The sequence below is a fragment of the Rissa tridactyla genome, chromosome 2 (genome assembly GCF_028500815.1).
Source record: "Rissa tridactyla isolate bRisTri1 chromosome 2, bRisTri1.patW.cur.20221130, whole genome shotgun sequence".
Lineage (NCBI taxonomy): Eukaryota > Metazoa > Chordata > Aves > Charadriiformes > Laridae > Rissa > Rissa tridactyla.
Genome location: NC_071467.1, coordinates 16,931,247 through 16,956,337, shown reverse-complemented (window position 1 = coordinate 16,956,337; position 25,091 = coordinate 16,931,247). Strand labels below are relative to the sequence as shown.

At 40.1% G+C, this 25,091-nt stretch overlaps 1 protein-coding gene across 7 annotated transcripts in view; it reads right to left on the bottom strand.

The window, feature by feature from the left end:
• TRPS1 (transcriptional repressor GATA binding 1) overlaps nt 1-25,091 on the bottom strand; it is a 218,374-nt gene that overhangs the window by 50,104 nt on the left and 143,179 nt on the right. The window lies entirely within an intron of this gene.

The following is a 25,091-nucleotide window of genomic DNA, read 5'->3' as shown; positions in this document are numbered from 1 at the left end:
AAAACTTGCATAGCAGCAAACCAATACACATACAAATTTGTAAAGAGAGAACAGAGCTTTTCCTGTATATGTTATTAATACACACGTAAAGATTTTTAACTTAAAAGTGAAAAAAAAAAATCAGTGCATTGGGCTTGTCCCTATTCAGACCTGCTCTGGCTAGCGGAGCGGATCCCCCTGCGCACCCGGCCTCGCTTCCCGGAGGGAAAACCCGTCGGCAGCAATCGGCAGGTTGTGCTCTGAGCAAGTGCAGAGCGGGCAGGAGAGATTCCCATCCCTGAGATCAGAGGAGACCACAGCCGTAAGGTTTCGGTCAAGAGAGAAGGGATCAAATACCTTTGCCAGCTGTCTACTTTGTGTGCTGCTTTCTTCCTACGCACTCATCTTTATTATAGAAGGTAACATGACATTATACAGAGAATATCAAAACTGTAATCAAAAAATTTGAATTGGCAAATATATAAATTTGGCCTCACAATTATGCCGCAGACATACTCAAGGAAGAATAGAGTTTCAGAATATGAAACAGGAAGATGGTCACTTTGATCGCAAAGTTAACTTTATTGAAATAAAGTGGATGCCTTTTATGCCAGCCCTGGATTATTTTTAACAACTAACTAAAGCACTAATGAGAGCATCAACCCATTAATCCGCAATAAATTAAGATTCATCAGCATCGTAGCCAAGAAGATTCAGGCTAGTATTATAAAACAGTAGGATATGCGAGGAATCGGGGGGCTTCCACCTCCTGAGATGATAAATCACAGGAAAAAACAAAAATCAGCTCCACCTGTCCTGCAGTTTGGAGGGAAAAGATGAACTGAGTGAAATACCGATGCTGGTTTTAGTGAGATTAAGATTTCATTGTTCGTTTTCAGAAATGTCAAAGATTCATTGAACTTATCACTGGAAAGGACATTTTGTATATCACAGGCCATTAAATTTCAACTCATTGCTGCTGGATTGAACCCAATAATTTGTATTTGGCTAAAGCTTTTTGTGTTGGGCTAAAACAGCTCTGTAAAAAGACACTCCATCCTGATGTGGATAAGCCAAGAGACCCCACGGGCAGTTTCTCCCAGCTGTTGTTCTCTGATCTGAATTTATAAGACGTCAGCTTCTAGACACTAGTTTTCTCTATGCTTTTCTTAGTTGGAAAAAGATGCTTATTAGAATTTCGCATTTTCTCCTCAGGAACATCCTATATATGGAAATCAAATAATCTCTGAAGTTTTCTTTTTTCCTACAAGCTAGAAGGGCTGAACTGTAAAATACCTCCCAAATGTCAGACTGTATTATAGATCTTCTCTGTTCAATTCGTATTTAATATGCTTTTAATACATTCTGAAGTCCAGGACTGACTTCACTCACGCAGTAGTCATTCTGCAATTATTTTGGATACCCAGTGAAAATGGTTACTAGTATTGGACTTGTAATTAAATTTGTCCTCTAAACATTCTTAATCAGCTGTGATTTCCCACTAATGACAACTTTTAGAAGTTTGTCATTTAAGCAGTTCTTAATCCGTTTAACTGTGTATGTTACCGGCATTTTATAAATACTAAATTTTAATGCAAGTATGTGGTAAATCAGATACCCCCAGCAAGCCTAAGCTTTTGCCTGTGCAAATTTTCTAAGTCTGAAACATACTTGTTAAAAACATCTAAGACACAAGCTTAAATAGTTTTCTTCTCTGATTTCTACGCCTCTGTTAAAAATTAACTCAGGTAGCACCTTGCCGCCTTCTTAGTGCAAGGCTCAAAATGTTACCTTCGGATCAGGGTTCTCCTTAAACCACGTGAGTAATGCTCAGTCATCTGGAAAACCATTCAGGTTCATTACATCTGTACAAACGTTATTACAGCAATACACATGATATAACAAAAGAAGATACTCTAAATATATCTATTTTGCAATTAGTTTACTCCTGGTGAGACATGGAGATGAAATTTGGTATTAAAATGACAAGTAAGAGGAACTTTTTTCATCACGTGTCAGGAGAATTTATATAATTTGTATTTGTTCTGCTACTTACTTAAGGAAATAAATTGTTTTCTCTAATACCTGTCCTCACACAGGGTTTTCACTCTTCTAAGTTTTGAAACTTGACTCCTGTTTTGGTTTTGATTTTTTTTTTAATTTGCTAACAGAAATTATTCTACTAAAGAATTCTTCTATCGAGTCTAAATGGTAACACATACTGCACTTTTCAGAAGTTACATACACAGACAAATAACATGAAAAAGAGATGGTATTAGCAGGAAACAAATCTGAAATCAGCTGCATGTTAAAAGGTTGGAGGAATAATCAAATTACCAAAGATCTCTTGTGTACTGAGTGATTGACAAACTGTAATCTCGGTACAGACAGATCGTCTGCAGGGCCATACATGTGCATACCTGTTATGTTTTGCTAAACATTAAGAGCTACTTTCCACTTATCTGAAACGCAAAACCCACCGAACAAAGCAGTAAATCCTTCATACACTAATAAAAGCTATTACTTACAAAAACTATTGTGGGATTTAGGAAAGCTGAAAATTTATTCTGCTTCGTTTATTGTTCTAAACTTTCAGTTAAGGTTACAGATAACCAAAAGCCAGATTCTGATCACATGACAGCCAAAGGAGTAAATCTGAAACCAATAATCCTAACAACTGAAGATGGATGAATCAATATAATAGCTCATCTCTTCTCATATCAGAAGAAAACAATTGATATGAAAAGAAAGTTACTAGCTCCATTTACATGTGAAACATGGCTTAGATAAAAAAAGAGCTCATATAGGTTAAGTTCAAAATAATAGCTGGATGTCTTCATTAAACGTTTCACCTTACACATCAACATTTCCAAACCATCTGATGGCAAAATAAGATCAGCTTTCATTATTGCTACTATCATTATTTTCTTTTCCGGATTCCTCAGTAATTTTCTTCAGACAGTTATGTCCAGTGCATAGGTTGTCGCTACTCTTTTCTAAACATCATCGGTGAAATATACTGGGGATCTGGTAAAATAATAGGCAGCAACTTCAACCTTTACTCAAGATACTACAGTCAGGGGTTTACATGAAATTGGGGCCTGATCCTGTAAACATATTTGGTAAAGAGAAGAGTTTGCTACTTCAAGCACTCCCCCTGATTTCAACATCATGATTTAAGGTCTTTCCTTGGTCAACTCAATCCTTTGGGCATTGTTCTTTATTTTGCATTGCACAAAAATAAATGAATAACTATTTCAAATGCCCTTACCGCCAAGGGAGGTAACAACAGGGTGAAAGAGAAACTGGTATGAGAAATGTTTTGCAGATTTTTATGCACATTATTTTGGGTGCCATTCTAGTTACTAAGATACAAGTGGAGCACTTAGAGAAGGCACAGCTACACCTTCCAAAGAGAAATCAGATGCGCCAATAGGTAACTTGGGGTCTGTCAAGGAGAAACTGAAAGGAAGAGGTCTGCCACTTCCCATCTCAAGCTAAGGTCAGGTTCTGCAACCTCATCAGTAGGAAAGCTGTGACTGTTTTAAGAAGACCCAAGGAACTTTCTTCCCTGAAAATGAGTCAATCAGGAGGAGGACATGGGTGGGTATTTCACAAGACTGGCCTTTAAAGGTCCATGAGACTGTAAGCATGTCCTGGCATATTTGTGTCCTCTTTTCCATGTATTTTACAGCAAAACTGGCAGCAGTTGCAGTACCAGCTCTTCTATGGAATGGCCCAGAGGAAGTACATTAGGGTACACTAGTAAATTTAAGCCTCTCCTACCCCTGCCTTGTGCAAGAAACTGTCAAATCAAAACCCTCTCCACCAAAAAAAAGAACACATTGAAATAATAAATATAAAAGACAGTGGCAAGGAAATATTTCAGGCAGACGGCTATCTTATATAATGCACTTCATCTTATACAAAGCTCCTGCGTTATTAAACACTCAGACGTGCTCAGTTGCAGATGGCAGAAATGTCCCTCCACAACAAACGAGGTCAGTGTGAAGGCACCAAACACCTCCCTCTTCCTGTGCGTGTCTCTCCTCAGTCCACATTTAGAGCCAGGAGGGAGTTTTACATGGGAAAATGTAAATGACTTACAAAGAAAACCGCTGATGTTGGAATAAAGAGTTGCCCTGAAGGACCTTCCCTGGCCCAGGGAGGCTTTGGAAAGGAGCAGAGTTGCCACACTTTACTTGCGTTGCCCCAGGTAGAGCCTCAAGATGTTGCCTTCATTGGCCAGCGCTCCAGAAGAAGATGAAGTTTTTCCACACCAAGCGTCCTTGCCAATCTCCTCTGAGGAAAAATTCCTCTCGAACACCAGATCTAGAGATTAGTTCAATTGTGTGCAGGCGAATGAATACTATTACTGTGTTTTCTGACAGCAATTCCTAGGACACCCTCTGTAGACCCCCCCCCCAAAAAAAATAAAAAAGCCCCTGAAAGTTTCCTTTGTTCTGTAACTCCCAGTTAAAGACATAATCCATATTTTACGCCATAAGTGATTGACACAGAGCGGACTCTTACGCCACAAACTGAAGATTATAGCTTAAATAGTCCTAGTAATAAAAATGGAAGCCAAGGATGTATTAGCAGAATTTATTTCTAAATAAGTTCTTTCCAAAGCTTTCTGTCAGCTATTTAAAGCAATATTTTGGAGTCATCCGTGACCCACAGTTCTTTAGCTGTGTCACATGCATATATCTTCTTTTTGTCTTTTTTCAACCTTAGAATGCAAGAGCTAACTCTTTGGAGAAGACAAGAAACAGTGCAGCAAATGGCACATTACACCTTTCCCAGTGTGATTATTTTTAAGCCCATGTTTAGAATTGTTCTGTTTAATGTTTTAAGTGGGTGGCTGGCATGGTAAAAAGAAAAAAGAAAAAAAAAAAAAAGTTGGATTTGGAACAAATTCTGATTTGTGACTGTAAGATAATTTCTAGTGAACACTGTGGGAATTGTACCAGGCAGCACGTACTTGAGATGACACCCTGACACCCACCGGCCAGCCCTGATGATTGCAAACTAACCTGTGAACATCCTTTTGAACGGAGATCTTATTTGGGGAATGGCAGAGAAAGGATGTAAGTACAGAAATTATTGATGGCCTCCTTGTGCTGATCCTGTCTCATCCCGCATCCTAGTTATACTTATTCATACAGCAGCTACCCCAGTTGGTAGCTGAAAAGGAAGTGATTGGCATACATGTCTCTGGCAGCTGAGGACAACAGCTAATTGCATCTGTTGATCACCCGTAGTTTTGTTCATTCAAAAGTCTCCGTAGTTTAAGTCTTTTTAAGAGTAGTGAACACTACAAAACAAGTTGATTGAGCCCATTCCTTCAAAACTCTGACCTAGCTCAAGCAATAGAACTGCAGCCACCATGGTAGCTGAATTTCCAGTTTACCCCATGCTAGCAGTCTGGGAAGGTTTAAGTGAATGTAGAGTTCGCAGGGATAGGCAGCCCTGGAAAACAGGTGGACTGGGTTGTTGTCTAGGACTTCGAGGGAAATCCAAAAGAGGAAGACTACACTAACTTTCAAAAAGCTCTTTAAACGGAATGACTGCCATGTGTGCATGGAAGAGGCAAGTCGTCAGGTCAGCCTCCGGGTCAGAGAACATCAGAGGAGCTTCACTGACTTCAGCAGAGCTGCATCATTTTGTACAGTGGGAGATGAGTCTCAGTTTGGAGGTACACACAGAGTAAGTTGCTGAGTCCTTCAGTAGTGGGCCAGAAAATGACCCTGCTTTCTCATAATTTTATGGCATGATTCACACTTGGTGCTTTGTGGCGCTCGCTCTGCAGAATTCCGAAACGGATTTACTCACTTCAACTTATGTTTCTAATGACTTTGACAATGACTGGACCTATGACCTCCCCCAAATGCAGAATGTTCTAGACTCACTTCAAAATGTTAACACAAACCCCGCTGCCAAGTAGGATATCAGCAGCACTTACATGGTTTGTATTCCTTTCAAATCCTTCTCAAATTTGTATTCTTTTTTACAGTGAGCCACTTTCTGGATATCAGAAGTCAGTTGGAGAAATGTAACGAGACAGAAACCAGTTTATTTCAAGCCACAGATGTTTAGCTTTTGCCTTGCTTATATTTCATGGAGAACATGACAGGCTTGCTAGGTGCAGAGCTAAGATCAGACATGCTCTACAAGCCTTTGTAGTACAGAAGTTAAATTCTGTCAGATGAAAGAGGTCTTGCTGCTCTCAGAAACACAGTAAACCCCGTAAAAATGAGTTCCATACAGTGAATTATTCCTCACAAGGTAACTTTTCATGATTTATTTCTTTCCAACGTAATTCCTAAAGGCTCAAGCCCTCCTAGTCTGAGGAGCTGCAAGCTGTGGTGATCTTGATGTTAACCATCATCAAGTCTTCTCACCTTCTACCACGATAACCAGAAATTTGACAAAGAACTGGCTAGAATTAAAAAAAAAAGGCATGAAAGTTGTGTGAAAGGTAGCTTACAACATATCATGCTGGTTTGTTTTGTTTTCTGACTTTGAGAAAAACATACGCACCTCTTTCTCAATAAGAAACACCATCTGTAACCCACCCTAAAATTCTTAAATTCCCATTTACATGAAAAAGAGTTGTGCTGTAGCAAGGAGACCTAGTTTAGTGTTTTACTTTACTTAAACGGAAGAATTTTTTACTCTGTAGTTCACAAATAAACATATAACAAAGAAACGACTGCATTTCTAAGTGAACACAAAAGGATAAATTCTTAGTGCAAGTCAAATAAAGAAGAAACAAAATATAACCAGTAATTTTTTCATAAATATATTATGAAAGGTTTTGGATTTATCTTAAAAGTATATACCAATTATCAGAAACCGATGCATCATCTCTCTCACCCACTTTCTTTTTCTGTTTGTAATAAATTTCCTAATTTTAAAAGGAAAAAAAGGTTCTTTTATCACTCAGTGCTTTCAGAATTCCAAAGCAATATATGAAAGCGCTGCTTTTCTTTTTTAATAAAGTAAAATTAACTTAATCTGAAAATCCTCAGGGCAATAAGAGTATTATTTTTCATGACTACAAACCAATGCAACTGTTTCCCAGTTTTTAAGAACTACCTTTAGATTTTAATTTGAAAATCCAAGCACTCCTCCTGTTTTTAAATCCATTAATTATACTGTTGGGCTACATAGTACTGCTGGCATGGAGCATAACTGTTAGATATTGAACCTGAAATAATTTCCATTTACTGTAACATTCATTATCCACTGTGCAGAATTCAAAGATGAGTGCAGGAATTTAAGAAAAAGATGTGACTGTTAAAAAAAGGAAGCACGGTTTTCAAGAGAATTTGCTACCTCTCTAACAGCAAACAGTGAGAAGTCCTGGAAAATAACTTCTATCATTGTAGTCTTGTTAAGTAAGAGCTTTAGTGCACTTATTTATACTCCACAGTTTTTAGGTAAGCATTGAAATTTTTGTAAAAGTGGACTGTGGCTTCTAAGGTGACAACCTGAAAGAAGTAAACCCATGCCCTCGGTACTGCAGATGACTTTCAATCATCATCTCTAAAGCTGATGACTCCTCTCTTCCTCTCTAGTTTCTACCGTGGAAGGGGAAGAGGGGGAAGAGGAAGACTGACAATCTGTGCCACAACAAGAGAGCTGTTAGGCACAGTGCCACAGGAATTGTTTCTGCCTTTCATATTCAAGGTACACTAGCACACTTTCTAAGTAATGAATTACTTCTTGTCCGCAGGCAGAGTGAAGAACTGGTAGGAATCTCTAGAGTGCATGTAGGACACTGAAGCCTGTTTAAGAATTTAGTTTTGCAATTTACAGAACATCTCCGGTGATTTCAAGGGGATATTAAGACATGTAGATCATTGTAAAGATCATAAAAAGACAACACAGCTACAAGAGGTGAGAAGTTCCCCATAGCACTATGATTTCTTTAGTACAGCTTGAACGAGCACCGGAAGATGATATAAAGAGCCCCCATTTATTTGTCCCACTGTAGTGCCAGCCATCTGAGACAGCGCAATCGGCATCCTGCCAAACAGGACGGTAAGTTCTTACAGTACAGGTAGCTTTTACTTTGTCTTACTTTTTGTAATACTTCCTGGATGTTTCATTACAGTAGTGCTCATGCTAATTAAAACTGAAATCGTCTCATAAGCTATTCAAGCCCGTGAATCAGTCTGAGATTTGTTTCTAGCTCTTCCACTGCCTGTGTGCATGGCCTTTAGTATTTTAGTTATGTCCATTTCCATGGCTGTGCAAAACAACTCACCCGACTCCTCTCGGACATGGCATTATTTCGTCGCCTGCCTCCGTCTGGTCCCGAAAAGACATTGCCTACGTAACAAAACTGTTCAGTAACTGTTTCACTGACGGGCAGCCTCTACCAACGCACAGGACTTTCACGAGCTGCCAGAGACGAGCACGGCCGGCTTCAGAGGAGCTGCTCACAGTGAACAATTCATGACAACTTTTTCATTTCACTTGACGAAGAAAGGAAACCAAAAAAGCAGGACAGTTGTGACTAAAACTCGATCTATTTGAAAAGATAATTATCTTGAGATGGAGCATCTCCTGGGACCCCAGTACAGCCAGTTGTAACATTCCTAGCCTTTCCAATGGGTACAGGAGTAGAAGCCAGTGCAGAGACAAAGCTGTTTTTCTCAACTCAGTGAACAGCAGCCAATTTTTTTATGACTAGATATTTAGGCAGGTGGGACTGCATCACAGTTAAGGTGGTCAAATTCAGATACCTGAAGTCATGTTCCAGTTCCATAAGTTTGCAACTATTCCTATTCATTTGAGACTGCTACTAAGCACGTTTGGCGTCTTTTTTTTAATATGATGCCATTTGTATGTCTAACCGTACCTACATTTAAGCAGTCCTGTTTGAAACTTTTTCCTATTTAATATTCAGTCCAGAATAAACCACCAGCCTTATCCACCACCTACATTTACTACCTTCTGCATTTGCAGTCAAATAACAAGGGTATACTACAAAGAGAACAAAATCACTTCCACTGCCCATTAAGGAAACCAGAATTAATTCCACCGATCTGCACTCAAGCATCTTTAATTAAAAGATCATAAGCACATAAGTGGCTTTGATTTCTTCTTCTAATGTCCTCCTCAATTATTTAGTGTACTCACCTTCTCACATCTGTGCACATTTTTCTATTAGACGAATATAAAATATAAATGTTGTTGCACTTTTGAGTATTTCCAACTGCAGCACAAATGTTATTAACCCCTTATTCAACTTCAGCAAATGTACATACCAGTCAAAGTGAGGCTACATAATGCTAAGATAGACTAAACATGCAGAATACATCTACAACGTCATTTGAGCATTTGAAATGCTCTTCACCTACCTGATACATGAATGACCACAAGAAAGCTTCTGCATTAGCTTTTATAACAGCTTGGCTCTCCTACTAATGATTCACTGTGCTGAAGCACAGCCTGGGATGTTTTCCCTCCATGTGCAAGTACGAATGACACTTACAGGACCTTATGTCCTTAATAAGTGTGAATATTCCCCTCTATGTTGGAAAGCTCTAGAAAGAACGCACCAGTCTGTCCTAAAGGTGAATTGGAAGCAAGCCTCCAATTGTATTTTCCTTCTTGTATCATTTACAGAGGATAAACAGCAGCTAAAACTTTCCTGTATATGTCTATTTACGTTATTTGTTGTAAATAATAGCTACAAAGCACTTGCTGTATGTGCTATGCAATATAATGCCTCTACGTATTTCTTCAGTGTCCCTTCATAAGCATTTATCCAATTCCATGCTATACAAGAACACGTATTTATCCATGTTACAGAATGGCTCATTTCTATCCCTAAAGTAAAAAAAAAATATTTAAACTGGTAATCACATTCACATCTCTGAAATGTTAATCCAGGACTGCAGTATGTCTGTTCTATCACAAAAGATCTCTGAAAACCCTTACAAAGTAAAGCCAGAGTTCTCAAATGTACAAAGTTAATAGAGCAAAACCAGGTCACCACAGTATTTATTGTAAACAAGCATCTTCTGAAGACGGTAAATCAATATCTGTGTGCAAACAAAAGTGTTGCGTGGAAAACGTTACAGAAAAGCGAGCCCCCTTTCATTACAGAAGGCTGGAAGTTCTTCTCCATCCCTTTTCTTTTTAGTGTGGATAATTTTATTTAAAGGAGCATGTGTGCTTGCATCTGCACAGAAGCTGAAAAACAAACCATGAAGGGTTCTGGATGGTAAATTACACAAGACTTGTTTTCAAATGAAGGGAGAAGTTATATTACTTAATATTGCCTCTTGGAGGGATAGGATGGTTAGAGAGGACAAAGGAAGGATTTGTTTATGTTCTGAAAAACAAGAAAATACCCTAGAAAATAGGGCTTGCTGCCGTTTCCTTCGTTTCAGCAAGAGTTGAAGCTTTAGCAAGAGCGAAGGACCACATACAACGTTACTTTATTGAATAAAAATCTCAGCTATTTCACTCATATTGCAGAATCAAATCAACAGGAGTAAAACATTGAACTCAAATACACAACTATCCCTTACAATACAAGAATCCCATGATGAAACACATTAACCTACCACAGCTGTGCACAGAAAGGCCCGAGAGTTTCCTTAAGAGGGTCACTGGTCAAGAAGCGCAGTGCTGAGCATCATGCTATTCTCCTCAATCGTTCGTGTGACAAAAGGCACCACAAAGATATCACTACTCCCATTTCATGTCCCAGCTGTACCTTGGAAGTCCGAGAAATGAGGACAAAAGCATCACTCCTGGAACATCCTGTTCCACTTCTGGCACTTTGGTTCCAGAAGGAGAGAGACAAACAGGAGAGCTAGCTCTCCTGCACTATGGACCGTCATTTCCACAATCACAAGCAGTCGTTGTGTTAAATACACCATTAAGATGACAGGACAGATAGGAAGATATGTTATTATTTCAGTCAGACTAGCCACAGGAAGAAAACCTACACTTTAGATTGCATTGTGTAAAGCATTTCTTTTAAAATAAATGCATAAATAAAAGCAGAGATTATGAAGCATTCATTGCAAAGGGCTTATATTGTCTGAATTCATTAATTTTCCTCAGACAAGACTCTCATCTCCCTCAGGCAATAAGCAAAATTAAACTTTGGTATTTCAAAGGATGACTATTGGATTATACACCATTTTTCCCAGTGGAATGCCAAATGAGGCTGCTTTTTTTTTTAAGTGCCTTTTTAAAAAAAATATGTAAAATTGCATTAATTGGAACTAGATTCATTGAAATTAGACTGATTAAATAGGACATTGACATTTCTATTATTTTGTTTTCTAGATTGGTTGTCTACTCACTGAAAGTCACCATATATTATCTGAAAAGCACTGTTAGCCAGTATCTTGAGATCAAAGTAAAGATCCGATACTTTTCCTTGGCCTTAAATGACAGCTGTCACTTCCACGCCATTCCGACCAGCATTATCCGTGTTTTCAGGATAAACAACTTGTTCTGCATTGATCAAGATTTCAGTTATAATAGAAAGTGTTCTAGAAGTGACTCGTGTCAAAATGCATTCCCCAAAAAAGTTGTAGGTTTTCAAGAGGTTTGGAGGCATAAAGATGGGATCCAAGCAAACCAGAAAATCCTCTTATAAACTTTGCAGATAAATTAAGAAGTAAATAAATATATATACACATAAACTTTTTTTTTTGTACCTCAGACTCCTTTTTTTCCTACTTTGTATTATGTGGTAGGGTTGTCTTTTTTTTTCACAGTCAAAGGATCAGTCGTGTAAAGTGTTGAGCTTTTGCCCTGCTACACAACCAGTACATATTTTAGAGTAGCTTATTATCACACCCAGATTTATTAACCATTTATTTTGATGGGACAGATGATTACTTAGGAGTAACAAATACCAAGTGGATGGAAGTCTAGTGAGTAAAGCTGAGTAAGAAAGTACAGAGGCCAAGACTGTACTGCAATTCTGAAGCTGCTCTATTGGCAACCTTCAATTCACTGCCTGTCACCTTGCCCAGGTGCCAATCTAACCTAAACCAAGTCCCTCCTGATGTTTATTTACCACTTCCTCCATTCATTTATACGAGATGCTGATCTAAACTGAGCAAAACCACTTTCCCCCGATGCCCTTTGAGCTTTCGTGCATATTCATCCACCTTAATAATGTTCCTCCTTTGCCTCCGCAGAACCTGCAAGCAGTACATCTAGAAAGAGGGGAGGAAAAACACTTCTAAGCAAGGACAAAAGTGAAGAGGAAAAATGCTGAACCGGAGGAGGCTCTGCAGCAAGGATGGCCTTGTCCTCTGCTTAAGAGGCTCCAAAAGACTCTACAGCACCAGGAGATACAGTGCTCTTCCCTACAAATATCTTGACTGTAAAACTAGAGCCTGCTGAGAAACCGTGAAGAACAATGTGCCTGCTTCTCAGAGTCTCTATAATAATCTCTACCATGATCTTCCCAGGGTAAGTCTGCAATCATTTAAAAATATCCGTTATAAAAATCAGTGAGCCGCAGTGAGACAGCCTCATTACCACCCATGATGTAGGCTGCTCCATGCCACCATTCAGCATGACACACATTGTATACATGGAGTTGGCCTATCATCCACACCCTGCTGCTGAGTTGAAAAATGCCCAATGCCAACATTTTATCATGCCAGTGGAAATATACTTCTTTGGCTCACTTCCACATGTTACGCAATCTCACAAAGTGGCTTAAAAAAAGAGTTCTGGACAGTGGGGTGACTTGATTGGTTCTGCTAACATTGAAGATGAGAGAGGGGAAAGAATAGATTTAAAAAAAAAAATAAACATTTTGCTTGAAATCACTTACATACGTTTCAGGAGCTATGTTTCAAATGCAGGCATCAATATAATTATTTTCTGTTAACTGTTCACATTGATATAAGTTTCAATACTACATTTTTCACTGTTCAAAACTTCTTTGGAAGTTAAACAGAATTAGATATATGAAATATATGTGAGCCCTGTCTATCAATGATTAATCAAATATATTAATTTATTTCTCAAATACATGAGATTAATTTCATACATTTTTTATGCTCTTATTAACTCTCAGTTATTGACACTTTCCTTTTTTCTTTTTTTTTTCTCTCCATATTCAAATTATTATTTCTAAGAAACGGGTTTCAAGTGCCAACTCTTGAAGCCCAAGCAAGAAATTAATTTCTGATGAAGATATGGTAAAGTAAGCCTCTCCTGTATTTCTCCTCGCCTGCAGCTAGACAGCCAGCAGTAGAGCTGGTGTCGTTTACAATAGCCCTAACAAATACTGGTAGTTTCACCAGTTTCTCCAGGCCTTGTTGTGTTTTATAACCCTACACGTGAACATGATCCGAAATGCCGGACAGACCGGGGTCCCTGCGGGGCTGCCTTCTTCCACCCCTCCTCCCTGCGCGGAAGCAGGTTCCCGCAGGCCGGCGCTCCGCCGCGGAGGGGAACGGGATTAGCTCCTTCCCTACCAAAAGGCAAAGAGCAACATTTTGTTAAAAAGGAGTGATTTCACAGCGTTAACGTCACCGGAGTAGCGTAAAGCAGCAACACGTCCAAAATTAAACACCAAACTTGAGAAAAAAAGAAAAAAAAAAACCCCAACATTTCACATATCTCTCACAGGAGATTTTTCCCAGCCTGCCCTAAAACCCCCATATTCTATCATTTCATTAACAAAGCCAAGGAGCTCACGCTGTGGCATCTCATCGGAGGGCACTGGAGTTAACAATGCGAGTGTGAGCTCCAGTGGCCATGGCAACAGTAGCTAATTCTTCTTCCCAATCAGGGTGGCAATTCTCTCCCATGGCTTGAATCAGTTACAAAACAAAATACTCTCAAAGACCTTTCAGAGCCAATAGCCTCGCAGCTAATCTGCTAATAGGAAATAATCTGCAGCTAATATACACATTCCAGGGCAGCAGTGTGTTTTCTTAATACTTTGTTACATGGGCCTCTTTCCAAAGAAAGCATAGCAAAGAATAGAAAACAGACATTCATTAAAAATAGTATAATACTACCTGGCCACTATTAATGCCTGAAACGTGCTGCAACTTGCATGGCTCTTAAATAGTGATTTGGAGTGACAGCACTAGATAGACTGAACGCAATGCAATTAGATCAAAAAAGTTACATACAGTATTAGTTAGCAGCTAGTTCATGTGAAAAATCAGACTTGAAATGATTTCCACATTTCTCTCTTTTCATTTGGCCTAAATTAAAGCATCTGTTAACAAAAGCACCGAGTTAACTGATACGTGCATCGGTAATATACAGTCTAGATGAATGTAAGAAAACAGATATTAATAAATATAGACTTACAGAATAGTCATCTAACTGTGTGATACGAGTTTAGACATATAATCTCCTGCCTGGCTTAAACACATGAGTAAACAGCAAATGGGCAGTGGGTGAGAAAGGAGCGCCGAAAAACCAGCGATGAATCACCGATTCTGCATCAGTCATGTCAGGAACACTTCACAGCGTGGCTTAGCTTGAATTTACTAAGGGTAGGACTGCACTTCTGAAAGCCTGAGTGCATTAGCTCTGGTCCTTTGTTGTGCGCAAGCACAAAGGCAAGGTGAGCTCCAGCCCGCTTGGGACGTACCAGTTGTCATCTTGTACGTGTAATTAGAACATAAACTCAGAAACGCAGCACTACAGTTGGATTAAGGAGAGAATCACACCCCCATCCCTAGCAAGTCTGAATGCCGCCGATGGAGATGGTTGCTACAGGAGATAACTCTCCCAGCTTCACAACCATCTTTGTTTCCCACATCCAAACCACCACATCCGCACCATCAGCATGGTCCACGTGTAACTAAAAATCTCTCGATGCTCAGGTATATTTATACTTCTCTTTCTTTTTCCCTAGAGTGGTAAAGCCAAGGAGACCTGGTCATTTCAGGCCACTGCACAGGCATCAAAATCAAACAGAATTAAAAGGCTGACTGCAGATTCTGGGGAAGACTGAGAAAGACAGCAGTGACTAATACACGGTTCAGTGCAGTGCAACCGCATGTCTTCAACTATCTGGTGGGATTGTAGAGGCATCTCTCCTTTGGGCCACCAAAATGTTTCATTTCTAGCCCCTTCTGTTAACTTCTGAAACTTTCATTAATCAGGGTAACATTTCATAGATTTTCTCTTGTTCCTACGATGACTACTCTTCACTGTAATTTCAAGCTGTAACACATAAAAATTCTGTGTCTATTTTTAAATTAAAAGCTGTTTTCTTTTAAATGAAAAGAACAAGAAATACATCTCTCCATTATGATCTTATTTTTATTTTATTGAAAACTGCTTGAGTACTGAAATGTGAAAAGAACAACAACTAAATGTAACGAGCAAACAATTTTAGCAGCAACAACACTTTTCAAATGTTTGTTAAGAACAATTACGGAACTACCCAAGTCAAAGGCCTTTGAAAATGGCAGTTCTCCCAGTATAGAAATACACAGGATACAGTTTAAGTAACGCTCAGAGCACTGCTAATAGGGAAAGACCTTCTCCACATCCGCAGTCACCTCCTTTACAGAGAATTGCTTTTGTCTCTAACTATCTCAAGATTTCGTGTCATGCAATCCATTTCTAATGTGTGTGTCATTCCCCAGGTAAATTAGACAGTTTATGAGAACCAGTGAAAATTGGTCGCTTATAGATATGTTTCTAATGATTGACAGTGAGCTCCTCTTGCACTTGGGGCATTTGTAAGAGCTGCTTCCTGCATGAGTTCCCTTTGAAGTCAACCCAGGAGCTCCTGCTGCACACCCTGGGGCAGAAAGCTCACAGGACAGGATCTCTTCACATAGCAGCCTGTTTCCCTGAAACTCCCAGGAACATTATCTCTGCACATCTGTAAAATCTGGTTGAAACAGGCTAAAATGCTGACAAGTTGCTGGGTAAGAGCAAGAGGAGCAGAAATGACTGTACAGACACATACAAACACACGTCTCTGCATAAATGCAAGAACACGGTTATGTAAGGCCGTGTTACAATGTATACAAGCCCAATGCACAGTGATAAATCAAATTTTGCTTGACTTTGCTCAGAACAAGTGGTTTTGCTGCTGTTCTGCAGTTTATAGATCAGCATTTTGCGTGTGGTGACAGCTGTGTTACACAAACTGACGAACTGCACAATTTACCTTATTTTTTTTTGGTTGTTTATTTTATCCTGGTACTGAGGTTCAATCCCATCCTCTGTTAAAACAGCCTGACTCAATTCTGAGCACACACTCTGCAGGGAGAATGGGATTTCAATAGTGGTCAGCGCTAACCTACTTCTGCTCTCTAGCCATTGGCACAGTAAGTAAATGCTCCTTGATTTTGATGGAGAAACACAAACAGGTCATTGCTGAGGGGCTCTTGAAATTCCACCAGAATCTCTAACAGGTCGAACACGCTGCGGTCTCGCTGCTGTTTGTCCCTGACAAACCCAGAGTGTGCTGTTTATCTTGATATATATTTGAACAAGTTGCTTGAAAGGAAATTGTGCAAATAGGCACAAAGGAAAAAAACAAAACAAAACAAAACACCTTTTTATCCATTCTGACTTTCCCCCAGTTCTGGATGGTGATGGTTTGGTCCAGTAATGTGCTTGCTTCCACATTTCAGTTCCTGCATCCTCTCTGTCTCAGTGTGAAAGAAAGAAAAAGCTCCCTGAGACACTGCACATTGCAAGTCTTTACTCGGTGAGAGTCCTGAATATTGCCCATTTCTTGAAAAACAGGAGAGAAGCAGGATAAGAAACAGAAAATAAAAGCTGAAGGCTTTAAAGTTAAATGATTTTCACCATTGAAGAGTGCTTTCATTTCTCTTTAAATCAGTTTTTATAATTTGAGTTGTCATGACAACATGATGCAACACTTCACTGCCATGACAATCTGACAACTTTCAAAAACAGTAAGTGCTGTTTTTACTCTGTTTTTCAATCGCTCCCAAGGAAACAAGCTGTTATTTACTTCTGTGACAAAACTCATACGATACCATACTGGATCCAATGTCAAGAAAAATTCAAGCACAGAATGGGGGAAACAGGGATGGAAAATGTGCTTTTGTGTACATAATTACTCCATAAAAAGTACACATTTTTTCCGCTCTCTTATCCCGATTTGCCACCATAACTCTGCTCATTTCCACCTATGAATTCACTGACTTTCTCCTCAACCCGACCAGAACTGGTCCTTGATTAATCACAAGATCACCATTGACTCAAAAATGGCCTGTTTTCTTAGCAGCCGTTTTATTTGATGTTTTCATGCTTGGTTGTGTGCATTTGGATACTACACAACAAACTGAAATAAATGAAATCTCTGTGTGACCATGAGTTAACTCCAGTGTAGCAACGTATTTGTAAATCCCATCAACTTATGCGAGACTTGTGTCTAAATTCTACGGGGACGATAAATCCACTGGCTAACTCTCTCCTAGACAGAGCCAGGAAATGTTTCCAGACACTGGAGCTCGGTTATCTATATTATTCAGCTGTAGGGAAAAAAATCACTGGGATGATACCTATTCTGTCTAGAAAAAATAATTCTTGGGAGTTAGCAGGGACCAAGGACCACCCTAAAAAAGGTGGATGCAGCCACATTGTTTTGGAAGCTGAGGCAGTTTAATACTACTAAAATATGGCAGCTGGCCTCAGTGGCATGGGATGATCCTTAGGACCATTTTCCGTACTGGGATAGACGTAGCCATTGTTTTCCTAGCAGCCTTTTTTTGAGGAATAGGAAAATGCTCAAAACACTCGACACCAAGATATATTATATTAAAGGCCCACTTCACACAGGGGTCGGTGTGATGGAGGCTCTGGTGAAGCACAGCAATGCATTTAAATAGCACTTACTACAAGATCCAACTTAACCATGGAAACCTGCTGTCTCAGGCTGGTGTCCAGGTCAATACCCCGACAGAGCCTCCGTGGGGTCTCCCCACACCTGCCTGCTGCCGAGTCCCTCCACCCTCCGCAGAAGCATCCGAGTCCGGCCACAGCCAGAGGGGCAGGGAGGGATCAGGGAGACTTTCAGCCTGATACAACACGGCAATGTGTTTTGAATATCAATGATCGCTTTCTTAAACAAAAGACAGAGCTGAAGCAAAGGAGCAGGAGTACTTTTAGGACACTACAGTTAAGAAATTGCAGCGTGTGTACAAAAACACCTCTATGACAACATATATATATGTGTGTGCACGCGCAAATAATTGACACGTATATCTAAATCAATATTTTTGGCAGCAAAGGTACATCTGTTTTGCAGCATCAATATCTAATAACAGAAAATGAATCATTCTACAGGGAAAAAAATAAGCACAAGCACACTCTCATGACTGATATTTTACGTCACTTAAAAGATTTCATGCACCTTTGCTACCCTGCTCAGTAGCTTAGTGACTATTATTTACCCATGTCAGGCTCAGATAAAGGTAAGCTAAATCAGAGGTTTCAGTGCTTCACCTTAGAATCATAGAATCACAGAATGGTTTGGGTTGGAAGGGACCTTAAAGATCATCTAGTTCCAACCCCCCTGCCCTGGGCAGGGACACCTTCTACCAGACCGGGTTACTCAAAGCCCCATCCAGCCTGGCCTTCTTTTCTATGGGAACTCAAGACTTAGTTTTACACCTGCCTGGAAGACAGGAGATCACTAGGAGAGACAAAGCACAGAACAATTCGAAATTAGTCCTATCCTGGAAGACCTCATCCAGCTCCTGCTTTTCTATAAGGGAATCTTTCCACTGATTTCAATATAACCTAAACCAGAGAATAAGCGAATTATACATAAGCTCTTCATTAAAAAAAACCCAAACAAAACAAGACCCACCCCCACGTCCAAAATCCCACACAGTTCCCATTCCACATCTTTATATGTCTCTATTTATTACGAGTTCCTGTTGACAGGAACAGATATAGCCTTTGTTTCCACTGGTACCTCATTAGCAAAACAAGATTGCCAAAAGCCAAAATGGTTCGAGATGTTGTTTCACAAAAGTTGCCTATAAACCAACTTCTGTTTATGTTTATCAGTCAAAATGTGCTTGCCCATTTTGTCATATAGGCCTGCGGTCAGGATTATTATCTTGCTTTTCTTTTCCTGACAGGTGGCGCCTAATCAAAATCACGACACTTTCTGCTCTACACTCTCCAAAAACCTTCATATAGTATGTTAAGAGTTTCCAAATGACAAGCCTAGGTACGGCCAGGATGGGGAGAGGAGGCAAAACGCATTGCAGAGCAGGAAGGCAAAGTGGGGACCCAGGAAAATCATCAGGTTTCTGCACAGCAGAGCAGTGATTCTGCTCAGAAACTTATACGCTGGGAACTTGCATTTTGACCCCGACATGCAGAAAGTGGAGACACTCGTAGGCACCATCCAGACGGTAATTTGAACTAGTTGGCCAAAGTAGGGGCGATAAATCATCATTTAACATCGCCTACGGAACCAGGATGAAGAGTGGAGAGGACAAGTTGTGCGGTGACATTTTATTAGTAGCAGATAAATTGGTATGACCTGGGTATATTTTCAGACATTTGAATACTAATATGTAGTTTCAGTAATGGTGTGTTATCAACCTCAGACTGCTTCAGCGGTAAATACTGACTTCTCTTTCTCATGAAATGTTTTTAACCACTTAGAGGAAGAATAGGGAGACTATTTTTTTTTAACTCAACTCTCAAGAAATTACCCAGAACAGAGAAACCTGAGTGGTGATGCATAATGAATTGGGTCACCCATGTGTGATTTTAATCTCAGTTGTCTGATGGATCTGTTTCCTGTTGACGGCATAACAGGGAGTTGCACAATGTACCATTGAGATTTGTGGGCAGAGTGACGATAACGTAGAAAAAGCAACACTGAAACATGGATTAAGCACAGGAAAATTTGTACTGGGTGGACAAGGACGCTCCAGAAGAATGTGGGCAAGGGATTCACTGGTGAAGAGGGAAGAGGAAGCATCAGCCACCTCTTCAGCTCTTGTCCTTTCAGAGCCTGTCGGTTTGGAAAATAACTTGCCCCTCCTTCTGCCCCCAGACGCATTCTTCAGTTCACTTTGACAAAAAATTTACTTCAAAATCAAGCAAACACAGATCTCAGGGAAATGTCATAAAATAATCTTTAAGTTAACAAACTTACATCTTTACTCAGATGAATTCTATGAATAAACTTAGATGCCATTTAAATGTGCAAATATACTTGTCCTTTGCACATTTTTAAAGCAAACATACATAAAAATGGAGCACATTTTTGGGGGAGCCATGTTAGAGAAGCACCTAGCATAATTTGGACACTACTACAATTTAAATATTAAGGATTTTAAAATGACACACAACATCACCATGAACTACCATGCAGTGAATTACTGTTCCTGATTACTATGAAATTTGTTTTGTTTGCAATACTGGATCCACAACTTCCCTTTACTTTGGATGTCTTTCTGAAATGCCCATGCCATGACATAAATATGATTCGTGCTTCAAGAAAGAACAGGAATAGCAAGAACGGTAACATCACAAAACAAGCAGCAGTCTCCCTATATTTTAAAGAAAAATGCAGACTTGATAAAAATAATTTATTTTTTCTTGTAACACTGGTATTTTGTTTGATGCTTCTGAATGATCCCCTTAATATCACAGTGACACAATACTTGTAAACCTAAAATGATGCTGAATGTCACTTTTACAGTTGTAATGAGAACAATATGTAAAAATACCCAAAGTTAATATCCGTCTCCTGAAACTCAAAATCTTTTTGATTTTTTTTGTGTGTGTAGAAGAGCAACACTGTCAAATGTCAACATAAATAAATACGCGAAAGATATAGCACATTAAATGTCTCCTAATAAACTTTAGACTGTTAAGTACCTGCATACATACAACTCATCCAAAGTTCCACTCTGCTCGGTACTAAAAGTATGTCGCCACTTTTGTAAGAGGTTTGCCATGATGTGCTTTGAGAAGCTTCTCCTTTGCTTGTATTCTGTATTTGTTTAAGACTCCATTACAGTCATGCTGGTATAAATGTAGTTGATGGAAGCTAAGAAGATACAATATTAGCACTAACATCTCAGTAGAGTATCTTGACTCTGCTCTCCTTTTTTTTTAAGGCAAAAAGTTTGAAGCAGCTAGAACTTGTAGCAACCATTGTATCTGACAGCATTTACTAAGCATTAACACGCAACTCATAGCAAAAAGGAACATGTGCTTAAAGGGAACTACAGTCATATAAATAAATAAATATTAATCATCATCATCAATCTTCCAGCAGTTTCCCACAGAATTTGTTGAGGAGGTAAAGACAGGCTGCTGCTGACCTGTTTAAGGATTTCCTTCTTTTTAAACTCAAAGTCACTTACAGAAAGCTGTATAAACCTACTGTGTCAATTGTAATCAAGTTGATGATTGGTAAATATTGGCATGTTTTACTACCACTGGAATTTGCAGCAGAAACAAGTGTGTAGGATACATGACATACAGAAAAAGAAAAAAAATATTCGGCTGAAGTTGTCTGAATAATTTCTTTCTCTGTTATCCCAAACCATGAGGGCAAAGCTTTATCACTACTGAGATTTAAGGGCAATCACTACCTCCCATGAAAAACTTTGCGTGTTGCCTGATCTGTGTTTGAAGTATTTCCGTGTCCAAGAAGCCAAGTACTAAAGCCTTCCATCCTTGGAGAACATTTCCATCTAGCCAGGATGGACAAAACCCCCAAGTACGGCATCCTGAATGCAGTAATAGTTTTGCCAGACTGGACAGTCTCATGCAGTATAACACTTCTTTGTTTCAGGAATAAAAAGACTTATCCCTGCATATTTGCGCTCACTTTTACTGGAACAGTCTCCCACTGATCACTGACAATTGTCTGGATGAAGATCTTGGTATGGACTTGGATTTGTGATGGAGCTCAGCTCCCAGCAGTGCCCCCAAAATCTGCCTGAGATGCAGAGAACAGAACATAAACCAAAATCCAACACCCTACCTAGGTGCCCCTGAGCTATTCTGAAAATCTGGCCTTGATCCCAGCCTGTCTAACTCTACTCCGATTTTCAGAGAAAGAACCTGTACCCCGAACAGGTATCCATGCGCCTAAAACCCGCTTGCCGCTTGTACAACCACCTCCTCTTGTGCTTGGTCTCAACAGCAGTCCTTTGCTGCTCCTTTTGCAAATTTGCACCTCATTTAAGGCTGACCTAGAACTAAGCAAAATTGAACACAGATTGGGAGCAAAATTGTACCTGAAAAAGCAGGAAAAAAAATAATTAAGGTTTTTTCAGCCATTTGTTTCTTACCACCTATTTTTTCATCCAACTGCAATTCCAGCATTTCAGTGCTATTCATATACTGATATTCCTGCAGAAAAGGCAAGGAATGGCCAAGTTGCCTCCCTGTCTGCTTTCCTAGGAAATACAACATTGCATTTACAGCTTGTCAGCCCCTGTTTTCCTGAGGTGCAACCATGTGGCACACAGAGTCGTGCCGCAGATACGTGTCCCTATTCCCTAGACCAGTGTCGGAACAGTTCATATTTAATGTGTGTATGTTTGTATGTGTGTGTGAGAAGGCGGCGTTACCATTCCCCACTGCCCCCCAGATTAACTAATGCCATTACCTGGTGAAATGTCACACAATTTCAAAACCAATACGCCAAGCCCCATGTCACCCCCAAAGGGTATTTCAGTAAAGCACTTATCATTACGTGAGCTTGAAAGTTAGGTCTCCCATGAGGGAACATTCCTTGATATTAGCCAAACCATCAGACTAACAAACACTTTCTATAGTTTTAACATATGGATTACATTTGAACTGACAGTGAGTTTTCCTCTGGACTGATACCCTGCCGCCTCCGTACATGGTTATGCTTATGGGGCTCTTTTAAGCACCGCTGCCCTGAAATAAACTCCTACTATTCCTACAGGATTTCACATCAGCCAATTTAAATATTTTAATAATGAGTAAAAAGTTTAAAATGAAGATAAAATATTGTGTCAAGCCACAGACAGTGCTGACAGTTCAAAAAGAAAATGCTTTCTTTGCAGCATCCATCAGCACATCTGCAACCGTACGCTGTGTTAAATCTCTGGATTGCTCAGGATTCCCTGTTTTCCTCTCCCGCAGCTCCAAACCAAACCTTTCAGCAGATGGACAGACCAAAGGACAGGTCAAGGGCAATATCTGCTGCTGAAGGTCCAGCTGGAGGTGGAAAAGCAGTGGCCTTGCCCACAGAGGAGATGTGCTGGTGGTGACCACCATGGTCCCCATCGGCGGCTTTCTGGAGAGCCCTAGCGAGAGCCCGGAGCTCATCTTCCCGGTTGGGCCAACGCCAAGAGCGACGCCATGGCTTTCCAAAGATGGTGTCCTCCTTGGAGCACCGCCTCCAAGGGAATGAGAACCCCTTCAGCACACAGGGGTGTAATTTACGCCCTCCTTGTGCTAACATGGGGATTATGGAAACAAACTATCGTCTGGAAGAAAGCAGAAGGAGATGGCAAGGTGCTTTCTCCACTACACGTGACAGCCCAGGGACATACACCCCGTGCAGCCTGCGGCTCCAGCCTGGCAAGGAGCACCCGATCTCCCCTCTGTGAGCTCTAACCAGGACAGCTGCAAGGCAGGTTAAGGAAGTTACTCCTGCCCTCCACACATCCATTGCCTGAACTGTCCACCACTGTGTAAGCTCCCCGAGGTCTGGGGACACAGCGGCGGCCACCATCAAAGGTACCTACAAGCTGGATGGGGGACTGGCATTCATCCATAGGGGCACTTCAGAGAGCCCTGGCACGGCTCCCTTGCTTCTGTAGAAAACACATGCCACCGTGGGCTGATGTTAAATCTCCAAACTTTCTCCTGGCTTTTTGAGCTTTTTTTTTTTTTCTGTAATGATAAAAAGCAGGCTAACAGAGTCTCCTGACATCCACCATATCCTGGCAGAAGGAAATGCTTCAGATTTCACGGTGATTTGGGTTTCTGAGTGCCAGTCACCGTTTCTGTTTTTATTTATTTAATTGCTATCTGAAAATGAGAAACTTAGCAACATTGCGTGTAGCTGATTTGGCTGATAATGCATTTTTTTAAGTTCATTTCCTGCTTTACGATAGCACGGTAACAAAACTGGGTGGGTTTACTCCATCAAGACATGATGATGTATTAAATCAAAGCGAGAAGAAATGAATGCTGAAAAGGGAAAAAATGAAACTGACAGCAAGCTGATGAACAGATTACTAGTTAACTTTAGTTTTATTTTCCTGTGTCCTCCTTTTTTGGAAAGTTTGTTATTAACTACAGTAAATTCAGCCGTTCACTGAAATTAGAAAATTATATGAAAAAGCAGAAGTTAACTAAAATGAGCTGATACAATTGTTTTCTTTTTTTCAAATTCAATTGTGAGGGACTTTAGCCAAGGAGAACAAGAACAAAATACAGAATTGTATCTAATGAGAAATCTAACTAACAAAAATAGTTTTGAATGCAAAAGTCAAATTAAAAAGGAAAAAAAAAAAAAACAAGCCCTCAATCCTTCTCTGCACAGTGATGTAGCCTTCTTCAGTGAATATTGTCATGTCTTACAGCTCAATTCTGTAAACATTTTCTGTGCTGATAGAGAAGGGTGCACTTTGCATTCCTTTCTCAATATGGTAAAGCTGTAACTTATACCTCGGACTTATCTCAGCATTGGGAAACACATGTTTTCCCCTTATTTGGTAGCACAGAGCATCTGGAAAGGAAAAGGGGCATACTGCACAGTACCAACTGTGAGCAACTATCACAATAGACCTGCCTACAAAAGCTGGCACGCCATTTCGTTTGAGCAGGATATAGAGCAAAGCTGCTGACGTGCCTACGGCTGCAGAGGACCTGAAACTCTACAAGTACATAGAGGAAAAGGTGGGAGAGGGGATGGAGGGACTTGCGGACAGCATTCAGCAGAGAGCTCAGGGTTCAGCTGCCCGCTTTGCTGCTGACTTCCCTATGGGCCAGCGCCTGGTTTTCCAGCTCTTTAAGCAGGCCATAACATACCAAAATAAACGGTCGACTTACTTACATGGGTAGCTCTTTTATGGTGGAAGGTGGAGAAATGCTGCCTTCACTGGAACGTTGAA